Consider the following 15,616-nt stretch of genomic DNA (forward strand, 5'->3'; position numbering starts at 1 on the left):
ATTAGCAGCTCCCTACCTCAAGATCACCTCCTGCTTGTCGAGAGGGTCGGTCGAGTCAAGATGTCACATGGCTACCTGGCTATTTTATTCACTCATAGCACCCAGACCAAGCTTGTCTTTTTACCTTCCGGGGAATCTTTAATCGTCAAATACACTCACAGCGAAGCCTTTTTTTGTTTATTTATTCATTTATTTTTCTTTAGATTCCCTTTGGGGAAAAATAAAAGACGAGGCGGTACAGCCCGTATCAGCAACCTCTGTTAGGCAACCCCCCTGCCAAGAGAAAAAAAAATGAATTAGAAAAAATACATGCGTCGGCCGGGAATCGAACCCGGGCCACCCGCGTGGCAGGCGAGTATTCTACCACTGAACCACCGACGCCGATACGCAACCGTCGCAGAAGCTTCCTGCAGTAGCGTGGGGGCGCTGCCCATCGGCTCAATATAGGTCACTGAGCCGGCGAGCGCATATATATTCGCTAGCCTATAACACATGCCTCGCAGACGGCCGGGAGCGACACTGGAGAAACAAAGGCTTCCTTGGTTTCGCGGAACGCAGCTTGAGGAATTGTTCAAGAAGAATAGAGCTCGCGTATATCGTTTCGCTTGTCCGCACATTTCAAGACAATTTCTATTATGTATTCCTACTTTTGACTAGCGCCTCTGAAGTGTACAGGAGAAGGCAGCTGGAATCGCCGCACTGCGGGATACCAATTGGGGACCGGGTGAGAAGTAGAATAGAAAGAAACGAAACCCATAATTGTGTTTCTCTCAGGTATTATTGCGATATCAATTATATGGACACTTCAACCGGATTTCTGCCGTCGGCGTCGCCGTCGCCATGAGGTTCCGTATAGATAAAATCTTCGCCGGGCGCCGTATGCCCGAGCGGAAGCGTGCGGGGACGCGCGCTATCACGGAGAGCGAACGCACTCAATCTCCCACGCGCAAGCAAGGAAGCGGGAAGCCAGCGCCGGAGGGAGCGGGGGGGGGGGGGGGAGGGCACTTCTACTCTGCCAACAACCGCGCTCGTCGCTCGCCCGCACCGTCTCTTATCTCCACACGGCTCTGACCTTTATGCACTGTGCATTCGCCGCTCACTTTCTGTTGAAGCGATAGACCGCACGTACCTTCGCCCGCTGCAGCGTATGCGCTTGCTGCCAGCGTTTTGACAGTCGTTGTCTGCAGTCATTCAGTGTGATCTATTCATGTTTGTTTGTGCGCGCTCATACCACGCTTGTTCATTCAGTTAGTAATAGTCGGGCCACATTTTCCAACGCACGCTACACATGTAATGCTGCCCGGATCGGCAGTGCAGCGCTACAGGTGTGTCCCTTCGCACGCGCTGCCCACGGGAAGCGCTTCTCATCAACACCACCGTTTCACACGCTCATTCTCGTGGTCATCGAGTCTCTCTTCATGTCGGTCTACTTACGCCGCAGCACACCTGCTTACTTAATCAGCTCATGTTTACTACAATTAATATTGCTACCAAAGCCGCTCACCTTACTTCGTATGACATTGCTGTGTTGCTGTCGCATTCATTGCTTCGCCCTTAGGGCGAAACTGTGACATTTTTTGAAGCAGCCGCTTCAACCTGATCGAGACGTGGATTAAAGAGACTTAGAAGGGTGATGGTTTGCCATGAGGCTTTGTGGTGCAGCTTGAAGCAGGTCGAGGGACACAGAGAAACGGGGACAAGCGCTTGCTCAATGAGGCTGTGTGGTGACCGCCAGATGACACCAGATGTGACCACCTGATGAGACGAAGATGAACGCGGCTACGTGCCTACCAACGCGACGATGGAGATCTCGTCAAGTTGGATGCTGACTACAGTAGGGCCGAGCTGCTCGGCAGGGTCGCTTCGAAAGTAAAGATACGAGAAGCAATAGTGCTCGAGCAAGGTACTCTGAGCATTGACTTAAGCTCGTAGCTGTGCTTTAAATACTTTCGTGCCAGTCATCGAAGCGACAGGGCAAATAAGGGCCGAGTAACTTTGACACCGACACTCACTCATCTCCTTGATGTACAGAACAAGCAACAAGTACAACAGTCGCAGCTTTATAGTTGCCCTCTATAAGCTAATGCCAAACAATCAACGTCAACAGCTTCAAGAACGTGACGGTTTTATGAGTACGCTTGCGAACGTAATCAGTGGAACAGTGACACAAGAAAGGTTCATAACTCGCGCCTGTTTCTTTCCGGGAACGCTAAGAAATGGTATGGTCTCCACATTTTAGGCCGAGTCACCGAGAGTTGAAACAACTGGAGCCGAAGTTTTGTGTCGACGTTCAACTTAAACCCTGTTGAACATTGGGATACAGCGCTCTCATATAATCACCGTTGAAGCAGCCTTCTCGGTTATTTTCTTGATAAACGATGGTTGCTTCAGTTGGCTGACCCAAAACTTGCGGTGACGTCACATGTGCCTGTGTTAATGGTGGTAATGAGCACGCATTGTCAGAGACAGCTCCAAGCCAAACAGGTGAGCAGTGCTAAAGGAAGTGTTCACAGTTTCATATGCATCGCCATATACCAGCCTGTATATGAGGGTCAGCGTGAAATCTTCATTTCAAAGGCGTCATAGCACCGTTGCACAAGCCCAATTGATGTACGATCTGGACGAGGTGCTTCTAGTTCTTACGATACGGCAGTGTGGACTATCTCAAGGGCCCAATGCTCCATCTCGCAATATCCATATGCAGTTGTATATCTTGTGAAATCTAACGTTCTACACGCAAAGATGGTCAATGGAAATGATGTGGACGTTTTAGATGTCACGGGAGCATACAGCCTCACAAAGTCACGTTTGCTACCAGAAGGAAAAAGGTTCCCAGAAGTCATCGAATTGCACAGCAATATGGTTGCAAGACTAGATTGCAGGAGGATACCATAAACCATTACAATGTAGTTTAAGGGCGTGAAACTTGACATCGATGATGCAGACATCAAAGAGGTTGAATTCGCTTTCAAAGTGTCAAGACCGCACCTGAATCGCCTGAAAGTTACCATCTCTTGGAGGGACGAGCTCATGGTCGATTCCACGCGCACAGTAGCCCTTGATGCGCACGACAGGCCTCTTCGGGTCGTCGAAACTTCAGAAGGTGTTCCGACCGCCTATCCGGATCTTATTTGCATCGGAGCCTACCCATCTGCAACATTGGTGATCGAGGTGCCTTTTAAGCAAAAATACACCCCAATCGTTCGGAGGAAGCCTAATAGCCTTTCTCAGGAAACAAAATATGTCTGGAAATGATCTCCAGCAAATGATGAGCGCTGGAATAATGAGATTACCAACGTCGGCATTCGCCTCTCCCATTAAAACAGCCCAGAAGGAAGAAGGCACGTTTAGACTTTGTACTAACTATCGGCTTATTAAACGGATCGTTTCCCCTTCCAAGGTTGCGAATTGATGGCATTATTAACTAAACGGAAGGCTGCCGATGGTTTTCAAGAATTTATCTGTGCAAAGGATACTGGCAGATAAAACACCTGACCGTTAGCTCAGTGTAATAGGGTATTACTCATACATGTTCAGCAAATCTGAGGAAAATTATTACACCACAGACAAAGAACCACTGCCAGTCGTGATGGCACTAAGATACCTTAGCAGCTACCTAGAATGCCGACATGAACTATTCACCGACCACAACTATTCACCAACATAAACATTGCGTGTCTAGGCTAATAGTTTTAGAATAGGGGCCCCAAACGTTTTGGGGCCCCAAAGAAAGTGTCGACGCCACTGCGCATGCGTGGGACACGAACTGCGTTTGAGTTTTGCGTTGGGCACGATATTTTACTGATTTAGCGGGAGTCCCAAAAGCTTTGCGTCAACAAACACGGCAGTACCCATTGAAGCGACGGCTCTAACCGAGCACCAAACTGGGCTCGATTCGTGCTAACGCGTGAAGTTCGTATAAGCTAGAAGAGGTGACTGCGGTTATCGCTTGCTCTCAACTAACGTTTGTAATGAAGTTTGATTCATCATCATCATCATCATCATCATCATCATCATCATCATCATCATCATCATCATCATCATCATCAGGCTATATTTTATGTCCACTGCAGGACGAAGGCCTCTACCTGCGATCTCAAATTACCCGTCTTGTGCAAGCGTATTCCAACTTGCATCTGCAAATTTCCTAAGTTCATCATCCCACCTGGTTTTCTGCCGTCCTCGACTGCGCTTCCCTTCTCTTGCTATCCATTCTGTAACTGTAATGGTCCACCGTTACCATCCTAGGCATTACATGGCCTGCCCAGCTCCATTTTTCCCCCGCTTAATGTCAACTAGAATATCGGCTATCCCCGTTTGTTCTCTGATCCACACCGCTCTCTTCCTGTCTCTTAACGTTAGTCCTAAGATTTTTCGTTCCATCGCTCTTTGCGCGGTCCTTAACTTGTTCTCGAGCTTCTTTGTTAACCTCCAAGTTTCTTCCCCATATGTTAGCATATGTTAATTCCGAATTCGATTGTCGATTTCATGGCTCGGAGGCCTAATTTAACGTAGATTAGCTTGGCTGGTGAAGGCACGTAAAGTTGGTTACTCAAAATTAGGCGCAACAAATCGCTTGCTGCTCTCAATTGTAATTAAACGCAAAACGAGGAGAGCTAAAATTACTCTTATTATCATAAATGGTATAGTTTATTTTAATATTTATAATAGCTGTTCTTTGACACCGTAGTGGCACTGCAAGCGCAAGGCGCTATTCGCAAGCGCAAAGCCCGATTCTAAAACTCATCGCTCCTGCATGCCGCTACGCTAACACTCGCAAAGCTCCTTGGGGCCCCAGACATTTGGGGCCCCTATTCTAAAACTCTCTAACGGAAACGTCGCAGACGGTCGTAGTGGGCAGGAATACATAATAGAAAACTTCTTGAATGCGCATTTGAGCGATACGACATGCTGGAGCTCTTATTCTTTTTGAATAATTTATCAAACTGCGTTTCGCGGGCACCAAGAGAGTCTTTGTGTCCCCAATGTCACTCCGGCTGACTGCGAGGCATGTGTTAGCGAACAAGCGTTCGCCGGCTCATGGATTGTGCCGGTCAATGGGCAGCAATCCAGGCTATCCCAGGAAAGCATCTGCGGCTGTTACTCGTCGGCGTCGGTGGTTCAGTGGTAGAATACTCGCCTGCCACGCGGGTGGCCCGGGTTCGATTCCCGGCCGACGCATGTACTTTTTCCTCCTTTTCTTTTTTTTTTCTTCACAATAAGGGTACTGAAATGGGCTGTTTCTTCTGGTCTCCTTTCTTTAGGGGGGAAATAATAACGTAGAAAAACTTAGATGCAAATGTATGCGAGACTTAAGATATATACCGGATGTTTCAGCTACGAACACTTTCAAAACGTTTTTGAAGGTTGCCTGTGGCAGCTAGCACAATTCTATTTCACGAGCTGATCTACTCGAAGAGGCGGACATTACTCGCGCAAAAAATTGAAATGCATAGTCGACTAATTCACAAACATTCACTAATTAAGTGTTTAAGTAATTACCTTATGGCCCATATCGCAATTTACAAATTCTAGCCGTGGAGTTCGCAAGGCGGATCCAGTTGGAAAGAATTCTCAGGATGACGCCACTTTCGAGGTATTAATTCCTGAACTTTGCAGAGAAATGCATTAGGCGTTTAAGCTACCTTCTTAGCGAAACGCCCTTTCATGCATTGAAGCACGAAAGCAACTGAAACGCCAATGCATTTCTGTGCAAAATTCGGGAATTAATATCTCGAAACCGGCGCCATCCTGAGAATTCGTTCCGAGTGGATCCGCCTTGCGAAGTCAAAAGGTTTTACGTACCAAAACCACGATCTGATTATGAGGCACGCCGTAGTGGGGGACTACAGAAATTTGGACCACCTGGGGCTCTTTAACGTGCACCTAAATCTAAGTACACGGGTGTTTTCGCATTTCGTCCCCAACGAAATGCGGCCGCCGTGGCAGGGATTCGATCCCGCGACCTTGTGCTCAGCAGCCCAACACCATAGCCACTGAACTCCACGGCTACAATTTGTAAACTGCGATATGGGGTATAGGGTAATTACTTAAAGACTTAATTAGTGAATGTTTCTGAATTGGTTGATTATGTATTTCCATTTTATGTGCAAGTAATGTCCGCGTCTGCGAGTAGACCAGCTTGGTGAAATAGAATTAATGTGCTAGATGCCATAGGCAACCTTTAAACATTTTTGAAAGTGTTCGCTGAAACACCCGATATATATCCTAATTGTCGCATACATTTATATCTTTTTCTTCATTATTATTGTGCCCCTAAGGAAAGGTGACGAGAACAAACAGTCCGTCTCAGTAGTTTTATTTTGAAAAAAAAAGAAGAGATATATAAAAAATAAAGAAAAAAACACATGCGTCGGCCGGGAATCGAACCCGGGCCACCCGCGTGGCAGGCGAGTATTCTACCACTGAACCACCGACGCCGGCGATGAATCCTCACAAGTGCTGTCTTGGAATTGGGTAGATTGCTGCCCATTGACCGGCTCAATGTAAGGCCATGGGATGGCGAACGCTCGCCGTCTGCCGGAGTGACATTGGGGAAACAAAGACTTTCTTGGTCGCGTGAAACGCAGCTTGATAAATTATTAAAAAAGAATAAGAGCTCCTGTATATCGTATCGCTCGACTGCACATTCAAGACAATTTCTATTATATATTTCTGCCTACTACGAGTGTCCGCGACGTTTCCATTAGCCTGACACGCAAACTGGCTGCCTTTTAAAGCGAAACGTTTTTTACGTTAATGGCCTCGTGTCGCAGAAAATCCGGCGTCGGCAACCGGCGTCGGCGTGCGGTGTCGGCGGGTAGCGGAGAAAATCATCCCCAACCACCGCGACTGCGCAGGCCCTCCACGTGGTGCAAGGTTTTGGTTAACAAAAATTGAATTTGTCACAGTGAAATCCGTCAGAAAAAATGGTAAGTGACTTTACCATTTGGAGTCGGATTCGCTGTCGGATTGTTTACAAATCGGCGTCGGATTGTAATTTGAATGCACGAGAAAGCCTAATTCTGCTACGAGGAAACTCAAACACAAACCCCTTTTCCATCTATTCTACCAGACCTACAGCCGCACGTTCGGGTACTTTACTTGCGAAAATGATATCCAGATGGCGCTCGCATCCTAGGCAGGTTAAAGCCCCTTGATGTTAGAAAGTAGCGACACGCTTTGATCTACGCCGCAACACCCTCGCCGGCGCGGTCAACCTCCTCTTTTTCTCCCCCTTTTTCGCGGAGGCAGCGCATCCGCCACGCTGAATGGCTGCGGCGCTCGAGACTACCCCGTCAGGTGACCCTGACGTCACGAAAACGGCGCGAAACTTGCTTTCGCGCGCCTTTAGTTTCTCCCGCTCGCCATGAGCAGTCCAAGTGGTGGTCGCCCTGCCGCTCCGAACGTGTGTTTCCCAAGTTTTTCCATCCTTTCGTAGGAATCTGAGATTCGTTCTCCGTGAAAATGTCTTGCTGCTGCGCGTTTCAATGCAGCAGCAGGCCAGAGAAAGGGCAAGCCTTATTTTATATCCCCCGAAGTGAACGGAATGTCGTGCGTCGGAAGCAGTGGCTCCATAAGATCGGGAGAAGGGATTTCACCCCTTCTAAGCACGCCGTTCTTTGCGAGGTGAATGTTGCAGCTTTCCTCATATTTGTGGATGAAGTTGCATGGAGATTTTAATGCTCTTCGCATAGCCGGACTCTTCGTTCAGTTTAATACAGAGCACCGATAACTGTGCATATAGCTTTTTTTTTTTTTTTTTTTTAAGTGAGTCGGCTGAAATTTTCGTTGACTCTTCGAGCCGTGACAAAGCTTTTTGTGTTTTCGCGCGTGCGTTAGTTTTCAAATGTATGTAATTTGTGAGTTAATGCCTGTAACTCATATTTTGTAGTTGTGTGTGTGTGCGTGTTTGTGTATGTGCGTGCTTGTGTGCGTGTATGTGTGTGCATGTATGTGTGTGTGCGCGTGTGTGTGTGTGCGTGTGATCCTTGCGCATCATACTTGTGAAGCCAAGGAACTATTTTACTCTTATTGCGTGCTTATTGTATCTTTGCAAGTTTCAATACTGCGAGCATTTTTTTTTTCTTTATGTACTTTATGTTGCAAAGGTATGAACCGCAATATATAGGTAGATAAGTGGTATTATGTATTATTCGCGCATGCTCATTAAGTACAAGCCACGCGCTTCTGATAATCTCCCTCAATTCTGATAAACTTGACATCTTGAAGTCTGTAAGTTAATTATCAAGTGCCAGTCTTAGCAGTTTCCGCGTAAGCAATCAGCCTTTTTTTTTTTTTTGAGAGAGAGAGATTTAGGTTACTCCCAGAGGTGATGGAATGTAATTTCTCGTCGTTTCATAGTGACGGAATACAGGCGCGTGTGTAAAGTTCTATGTTGGCTGTTTCGCAAACACAGCACGTATTTCGCACAGTGGCATTGGTACAAAGGCTTTTGGCCCACTCATTTTGGCGAATTCACTTTAAGTAAACTATCACATTTCTTCTTGGTTACCTTCTCTGAGCCTTTTAAGAGCGAAGATAGTGAACCAAATTCTCGTTTATACTCTACGCTGCTTATATTGTATGCACCCAATACACCTCCGCGTTACGGACAAACCAAGTGGTGACGTAGAGGTAAACATCTCAGCCACTGCTTGGTACTCATTTTTTCGGAGCGCTTCCGCTTGTATTTATAGAAGTGTCCTAAAAAAATGGCACGACGTTCTATCGGAAACGTACTTTCGTCATGACAGTTTCACAAGGGATAAATTCCCATACAACGCTTCAAAGGGCCGAATAAACAAGCGCGCGCATTGATTCTAATGCGGCTGCAGCGAGCTACTGGAGGGTTCAGCGCCGCGCCGGCCCGGTGAGGGGGAAAAATCCGAGGAGAATTAAGGAGGAAAGCGCGAGGTGCCTCGATGCGTGCGCCCCCCTCCGCCGCCGTGGAGGGTGGAGACAACCGCGTCGTCTGCTACGGCGTCCGCCATTATGATGCCCTCTCCGCAGGCAGCCTATAGCCAGGATAGGCAGCAAGCGGTACTTTGCGCAGCTGCACGTAGACTTCGTTATGTAAAACGTGTGGTACTTTAACGATATGACGAGAACACAAAGTTTTCGCATCGGCAGCGTGAAGGTCTCCGATTTACGTTCTGTAATCTTTATTTTTAGAGCGGAATTTGCAGCCGGTCTCGCTGGCAGCGGAAGGCTACCATACACGCCAGCTGCGTAAACACCTTAAGATAGCGTCTTGTTGGGCTATATATTGGTTAAACGTGCGAAACACAAACACACACACACATGCGCGCGCGCGCGCGATTCCTATCGCATTTCGTTGTGTGTGTTTTGTGCCTTCAACAAAATTGTAAAAAACATTCGTGTTTTCGAATCAGTCATCAGCTACCCCATTTATGGACTGCATGCTGCAACGCAGGGTATTCTGAATTTTTTTATTTCGTTTACCGTCCTGTAAATGTGCAGATGGGTAAAAATTGTTGAATACATGTCAGATGATTTGGTGCTCTACATATGGCTTTTGTGGCATTAAATCATGGCTCTCATGCAGGCATTGACTATGGAACCTTGTTGAGCATGTTTTCCGCAGCAATATAGCTTAAACCGGTAACTGTTATAAAGCAGCCGGTCATCGATATCTTTAAAATAAAGCGGCCACACGGCTTCTCAACGTAGAGGAAACAAAATGCATTCAATACATAGCGATTTCTCATGTCGTAGATTGTTTATTTGGTTGAGAATTTTTTCAAGAACAAGCGCTACAACTCACTGCAAATTAACTGCAGCGCATGTCTTGCTTCCACTCCCACTGATTCTCGTGGCTTCGAGCTGGCGCGACATGCATGTCACGATTTTCATGTTATTAGAACGTGTCACCCATGGTCGTCAGACATTGTTGTCTCGTCATACCAATTTTGGTATATATCAAGTTAGCGAAACGTCCGCAAGAGTACCAAGACCGTGGCACGCAAATCATGCCGCTCATGACATTCATGCTTTGATTTTCATGTTATAACCTGTCATTTATGTTCGTCATGCAGTCATCTTGTGGCATACCAATTTTCGTATTCATCCCATTAACGAAACGGCCAGGGAAGCACCAAGACCGTGACACGTAAATCATGCCGCTCATGACATGCATGTCATGATTTTCATGTTATGACCTGTCATTTATGTTCGTCATGCAGTCATGTTGTGCCATACTAGTTTTAGCATACATCCCATTAACGAAAGAGCTAGGAGAGCACCAAGACCGTCGCACGTAAATCATGCCGCTCATGACATTCATGCTTTGATTTTCATGTTATGGCCTGTCATTTATGTTCGTCATGCAGTCATGTTGTGGCATACCAATTTTCGTATACATCCCGTTAACGAAACGGCCAGGAGAGCCCAAAGTCGTAGGCGGCTAGATAGATAGATAGATAGATAGATAGATAGATAGATAGATAGATAGATAGATAGATAGATAGATAGATAGATAAATAGATATGCTCAATGTCGCCGAAGTGCGCTAAGAAATGCTTCGCATTTAAAAGCGCACAACGTAGGCGCAGATCTTCACGCACTTGCAGCTCATGCACAACAAGCGTTTAAGAACAGCGCATTTTGTGCAATCCAGAAACGAACGAGTTAAACAGGCACGTTTACATGCCAGATATGAAGACTACAAGACGGACAAACGCTACGGGAAATAGCGTGCAAATGAACTATTACACACGGTGTACTGGTGATTACGATTAAGCCCGATCGGGATCTGATTTCTCAACAATGATCGGGTTCCTTCTGCAGCTTGGGCAAGGGAGCTGATGACGATCGAGAAATTCGATCCGTATAAGGCTCGATCGCGATCAAAAGTGCCAGTGTCACACAGCTTCAACTCCCCAAACACAGAAAGGCAATAACGTATACGCTGCACAAACAGGAACGGTCCGTGGGTTGCCACTTGTCGCGCCTGATCTTTACCAGCCACAGGAGTCGCCTCTTCGGATCTTTCGGAACATCTTCCAGCCATTTCGCGAATGGTTTGTGCACTGTGGTACGCAACACCTGGGCATTTTGCCCTAGAAGACGCCGCACACGTGTCTCACTCAACCAGGCGCGACGATGCGTGGGGAGCGCAATGGCGGCCGCCGGTCGAAAGGCGGCATTCACCCCTTCACAGAATGACTCCACCCTCCACGGCGGCGGAGGGGGGCGCACGCATCGAGGAACCCTAAGGCAGGTCAAATTGGGACTTCGCCTGCTAATTCGTTTTGGACACGCGCGCGCGTCGGGGCAATAGCAAACAATTAATAAAATAATAAAAAAGGGTGCTACGACCTTCACATTTTAAGATAAGACCACTTATGTTGCCCCTGAAAAAAACGTCTTTCCAGCAATGCATTTCTGTTTAAAAGTGAAGCAGACTTTAAGGGGATCGGTGTAAGCTTGGTCTTTGTAAGCTGGCTTTCCCACGTTCAGTGTTGCAGTGAATGAAGTCTACTTGCCGCATGCGAACAATGTGATGCGAACGGGTCCCGATAACGCTATCGCGTTCTACTCTTAAACGCGAAGCTTAAGCGTCCTCCAACTTCCCCCCCCCCCTTTTTTTTCTGCCCCTTTGTACAGGGTGCTTTCCTTTTTTAGATTTTTCAGATTTAAAAAAAAAAGAAGTAATGAACGCAGCGAACGTGGCGTTTTTGCAACGAGTTCCTAGGTCAGAGGGACATACTTTGCCGCTAATAATATGAGCTTCATAATACTAATTAACAAATCTTCATTAATTAACTTTTTGACTTACCGGAAAAAATGCCGCGCACGAGCAAATTTACGGAAATAACTGCAGCGAGTGTTTGTAAGCACCTACTGTAACCTTTCTGGGCACAACTCTGGCCTCGTTACGAAGATCATCATCGATAACTTTCTTCCGCTTTCTCAGCAGCAGCCACTGCAGGACGAATGCTCTCCCAGTGATCTCCAGTGCATCATTCCTATGCCTGCAAATTTCCTAGTTTCCTTATATATATATATATATATATATATATATATATATAGTATATGTACGCGAAGCTCCACCTTCCGGAAGCCGGAACCGGAAGCCAGAAGCCGGCGGTGCCCGGCATCCAGCTTCCGGTTCCGGCTTACATATACGACCAATAAAACATTGTATATACTGTACACATGTGTTGTCACTTCCCCCGGTACTTCGCCCACTCATCATCTTTCACTTCGTGGATATGCGGTGACTTTTATTGCGCGAGCAATTATATGGACACTTCTACCGGATTTCTGCCGTCGCCGTCGCCGTCGTCGTGAGGTTCCCTATAGATAAAATCTTCGCCGAGCGCCGTATGCACGAGCGGAAGCGTGCGGGGACGCGCGCTATCACGGAGAGCGAACGCACTCAATCACCCACGCGCAAGCAAGGAAGCGGGAAGCCAGCGCCGGAGGGAGCGAGGGGGGGGGGGGGGCATTTCTACGCTGCCAACAACCGCGCTCGTCCGCACCGTCTCTTATCTCCACACGGCTCTGACCTTTATGCGCCGTGCATTCGCCGCTCAGTTTCCGTTGAAGCGATAGACCGCACGTACCTTCGCCCGCTGCGGCGTATATACGCTCGCTGCCAGCGTTTTGACAGTCGTTGTCTGCAGTCGTTCAGTGTGATCTATTCATGTTTGTTTGTGCGCGCTCACACCACGCTTGTTCATTCAGTTAGTAATAGTCGGGCCACATTTTCCAACGCACGCTACACATGCAATGCTGCCCGGATCGGCAGTGCAGCACTACAGGTGTGTACCTTCGCACGCGCTGCCCACGGGAAGCGCTTCTCATCAACACCACGGTTTCACACGCGCCTTCTCGTGGTCATCGCGAGTCTCTCTTCATGTCGGTCTACTTACGCCGCAGCACACCTGCTTACTTAATCAGCTCATGTTTACTACAATTCATATTGCTACCAAAGCCGCTCACCTTACTTCGTATGACATTGCTGTGTTGCTATCGCATTCATTGCTTCGCCCTTAGGGCGAAACTGTGTCTTTTTTTTTTTGTTCTCCTTACGTGAAGCACTCTGCACACTTAGCCCTTTCAGAGGCTTTGGACACAATTGTGTACACCAAGGTAATGCATCAACAGCAAAAACGCTGATGAAAGTAATGATACTTAAAATGTGTCGCATATAGTAAATGTATCTTGAAATACTTATGATTAGATTTGTGCTACAATTTTGGATAAAATGTGCAAAATGCTTTAGTAAAATGAGTTGCAAAGTAGACGGTTGGTTGCTCGGTGTAAGTATGCTATTGTATGTAGCGGGTTCACTTCTTTCATTGTTTGTCACAATGTCATGCACCAGGCATAATTTACAAGCGGCCGAATAAGTATGTTTCAAGCTTTACAATACACGAAATAGTTGATGCTCTCATATTTGATGTTCCTGTAAACTTGACAAAACTCACTAAAGTATTGAAAATTCTTGATCTTCGTGCAGCTGTACACTTTCTATGATTCTGAAGATGCAAAAAATGGGGTGAAAGTAAGTTTTCAATCAACAGGATAAAGTGTCGTCTGAGAGGCTTAGTCACGGCCACATCGATATACCTTCAGAGAGTTTACGGAGTTCTAGCTTTTCGGTAAACTTACTACCGTTTACCGATTGAGTTACTGGAGGTGTGACCGGCGGCAGCAATGCCGGTATAGCGACAACTTCTTATGCTCTATATCCCACTACAATGCGCTTGGAACGTTCTCATGGTATGTGAGTGTTCTAATCGAAGAAAAACCGTAAAAGACTACATGCTAATTAACGATTATGTTGCTGCCGACACTCTACACCAGTGGCTGCCTAGAATATATGTACGGTACGTCACTGCAGCGTTAGTTTAGTGTTCTCTTTGGTTAAACTTGTCGTCACCAGGCGTGGCTACCAGATTTGTTGCTGCCATCCACCTCTCCGGTAACTCGGGTGTTCCGCAAATGGTAATAGGTTCACGGACAAGCTAGAACTGTCTACAGGTGTTCCAATTTACGGGATATGCCGGAACGCTGGAGATGCTCATGGCGGCTACGCTGGTTGTACCACCTTGTGACGCTTTCTTCGGACACAATATATTACGTTCTTGTGTTGTGTCATTGTTCCCGCATATTTTGAAGAAAGAGCAAAAATTCAGAGCCCTTCCACTATGTGAAGATGGAAGACCAGCGAAGCTGTACTTGTTGATAACTATATTGTTATATATGTTAAATGATGTATTGATTGAATAAAGACATACACATAACGTCGTTGGTGTTCTTCTCTCTTTCCTTCTTTGTCTTGTCCCTGACTCATACCCGCATATCTAATGCGGGTATGCGCTACACGTGATTTTATTATTGTTAAGAGTGACGTAACTGACGAGAATGTGATGCTATTGACGTCATGACCTATCAGTCTTGTTAGTCATACATTCGTACCCTGCCATGCCAATTTTGGTATATAATAAGTGAACGAGACGCCACAAAGTGTCGCGACGCATTAGAATTGTTGTACCGGCCGGTCAGTCTACTATAGTATAGTATACTATAGTAGTATACTATAGTAGTAATGTACTATAGGATCGCGTCCGTATACACGGACGTGATCTCCTGGAACCTATCCCTTAACAGCTTCGCTGTAAAATAATTACGTGTCAACGTTCGTTGCAATTATACTTTACTGTGCTCTTGTTCACGTTTGCGTGACATGATGGCACTACCAGCGCTGCATTGCACGTCTCGCTCTCTCTCCCCCTGGTATTCCGTAAAATGCAGTGAGTTCATGAACCGGTTCTTTAACCAGCTCTTTAAGCTGCGGCCACATGGTTGCACAAGTGCACAAGAAAAGCGTATAATCTTCACTTTTGGCGTGATAGCCGAGCCTGCTTGCTGCCATGAGTTCTCTAGGTCGACGGCACAGGTAATCGACCTCGATCACTTATCACTTGGATTAGCACCGCAGCATGACACGGTCAGTGTTCTCCTAAATGACATTTTCCTAACCCACTCGAAAGCTTCGGTACGCCTGCGTTTGTAGACTAGGAGCAGAAAAATATAACTGATACTATAGGAATGTGGGTAGCGGAAATGTAAGCAGAAAAAGCGACGGTACACTTACCTCGAATTCAGCTGGAACGAGTGGATCCAGTCACTTCTAGCGCTTAGCGGGAAGTATACGTATACACGAGGTGATTGCCGCTTGTCAATCTCTTCGCGCATGCGTGATATCAAAAATGCGTCGCAGTTCTGTGCCGCGTTTATCGAAGCGTATGATAGGGGACAGCGTAGAGGACGGATGAAAATTAATACTGCGGGTAAAAACACAGATGTGCAACGGATGAAAAGACATAAAGTTACTTTTAACTCATGCAGTGACGTGAGTAACCTTCTGGAAATCACGAAAGGCTCATTTTTGTATTCTGCTTTTACAATTCCAGACGGTGACGAGTACACATCCAGGACAGCAGCATAGCAGCAACGTCGTCCGTATATCAAGACGCTGCGGTGAAATCATCATCATTGAGTTCACTGCACGATGACGGCCTCTCCGTGTAATGCTCAATTCTCAGCTAAAACCATGCTGGCCGTTACACAAAAGCACGCA

The 15,616-nt window shown here is 46.6% G+C and overlaps 3 non-coding genes across 3 annotated transcripts; 1 reads left to right on the forward strand and 2 right to left on the reverse strand.

Annotated features, from left to right (window-relative positions):
• Nucleotides 1-310: 310 nt before the first annotated feature.
• Trnag-gcc (transfer RNA glycine (anticodon GCC)) lies at nucleotides 311-381 on the reverse strand. Its single transcript has one exon. It is a non-coding gene; the product is annotated as a tRNA-Gly (tRNA).
• A 4,729-nt stretch (nucleotides 382-5,110) lies between these two features.
• On the forward strand, nucleotides 5,111-5,181 carry Trnag-gcc (transfer RNA glycine (anticodon GCC)). Its single transcript has one exon. It is a non-coding gene; the product is annotated as a tRNA-Gly (tRNA).
• Nucleotides 5,182-6,369: 1,188 nt separating this feature from the next.
• Nucleotides 6,370-6,440, reverse strand: Trnag-gcc (transfer RNA glycine (anticodon GCC)). The gene has a single exon. It is a non-coding gene; the product is annotated as a tRNA-Gly (tRNA).
• Between the last annotated feature and the right edge of the window lie 9,176 nt (nucleotides 6,441-15,616).

The sequence above is a fragment of the Dermacentor silvarum genome, chromosome 4 (assembly GCF_013339745.2).
Source record: "Dermacentor silvarum isolate Dsil-2018 chromosome 4, BIME_Dsil_1.4, whole genome shotgun sequence".
NCBI lineage: Eukaryota > Metazoa > Arthropoda > Arachnida > Ixodida > Ixodidae > Dermacentor > Dermacentor silvarum.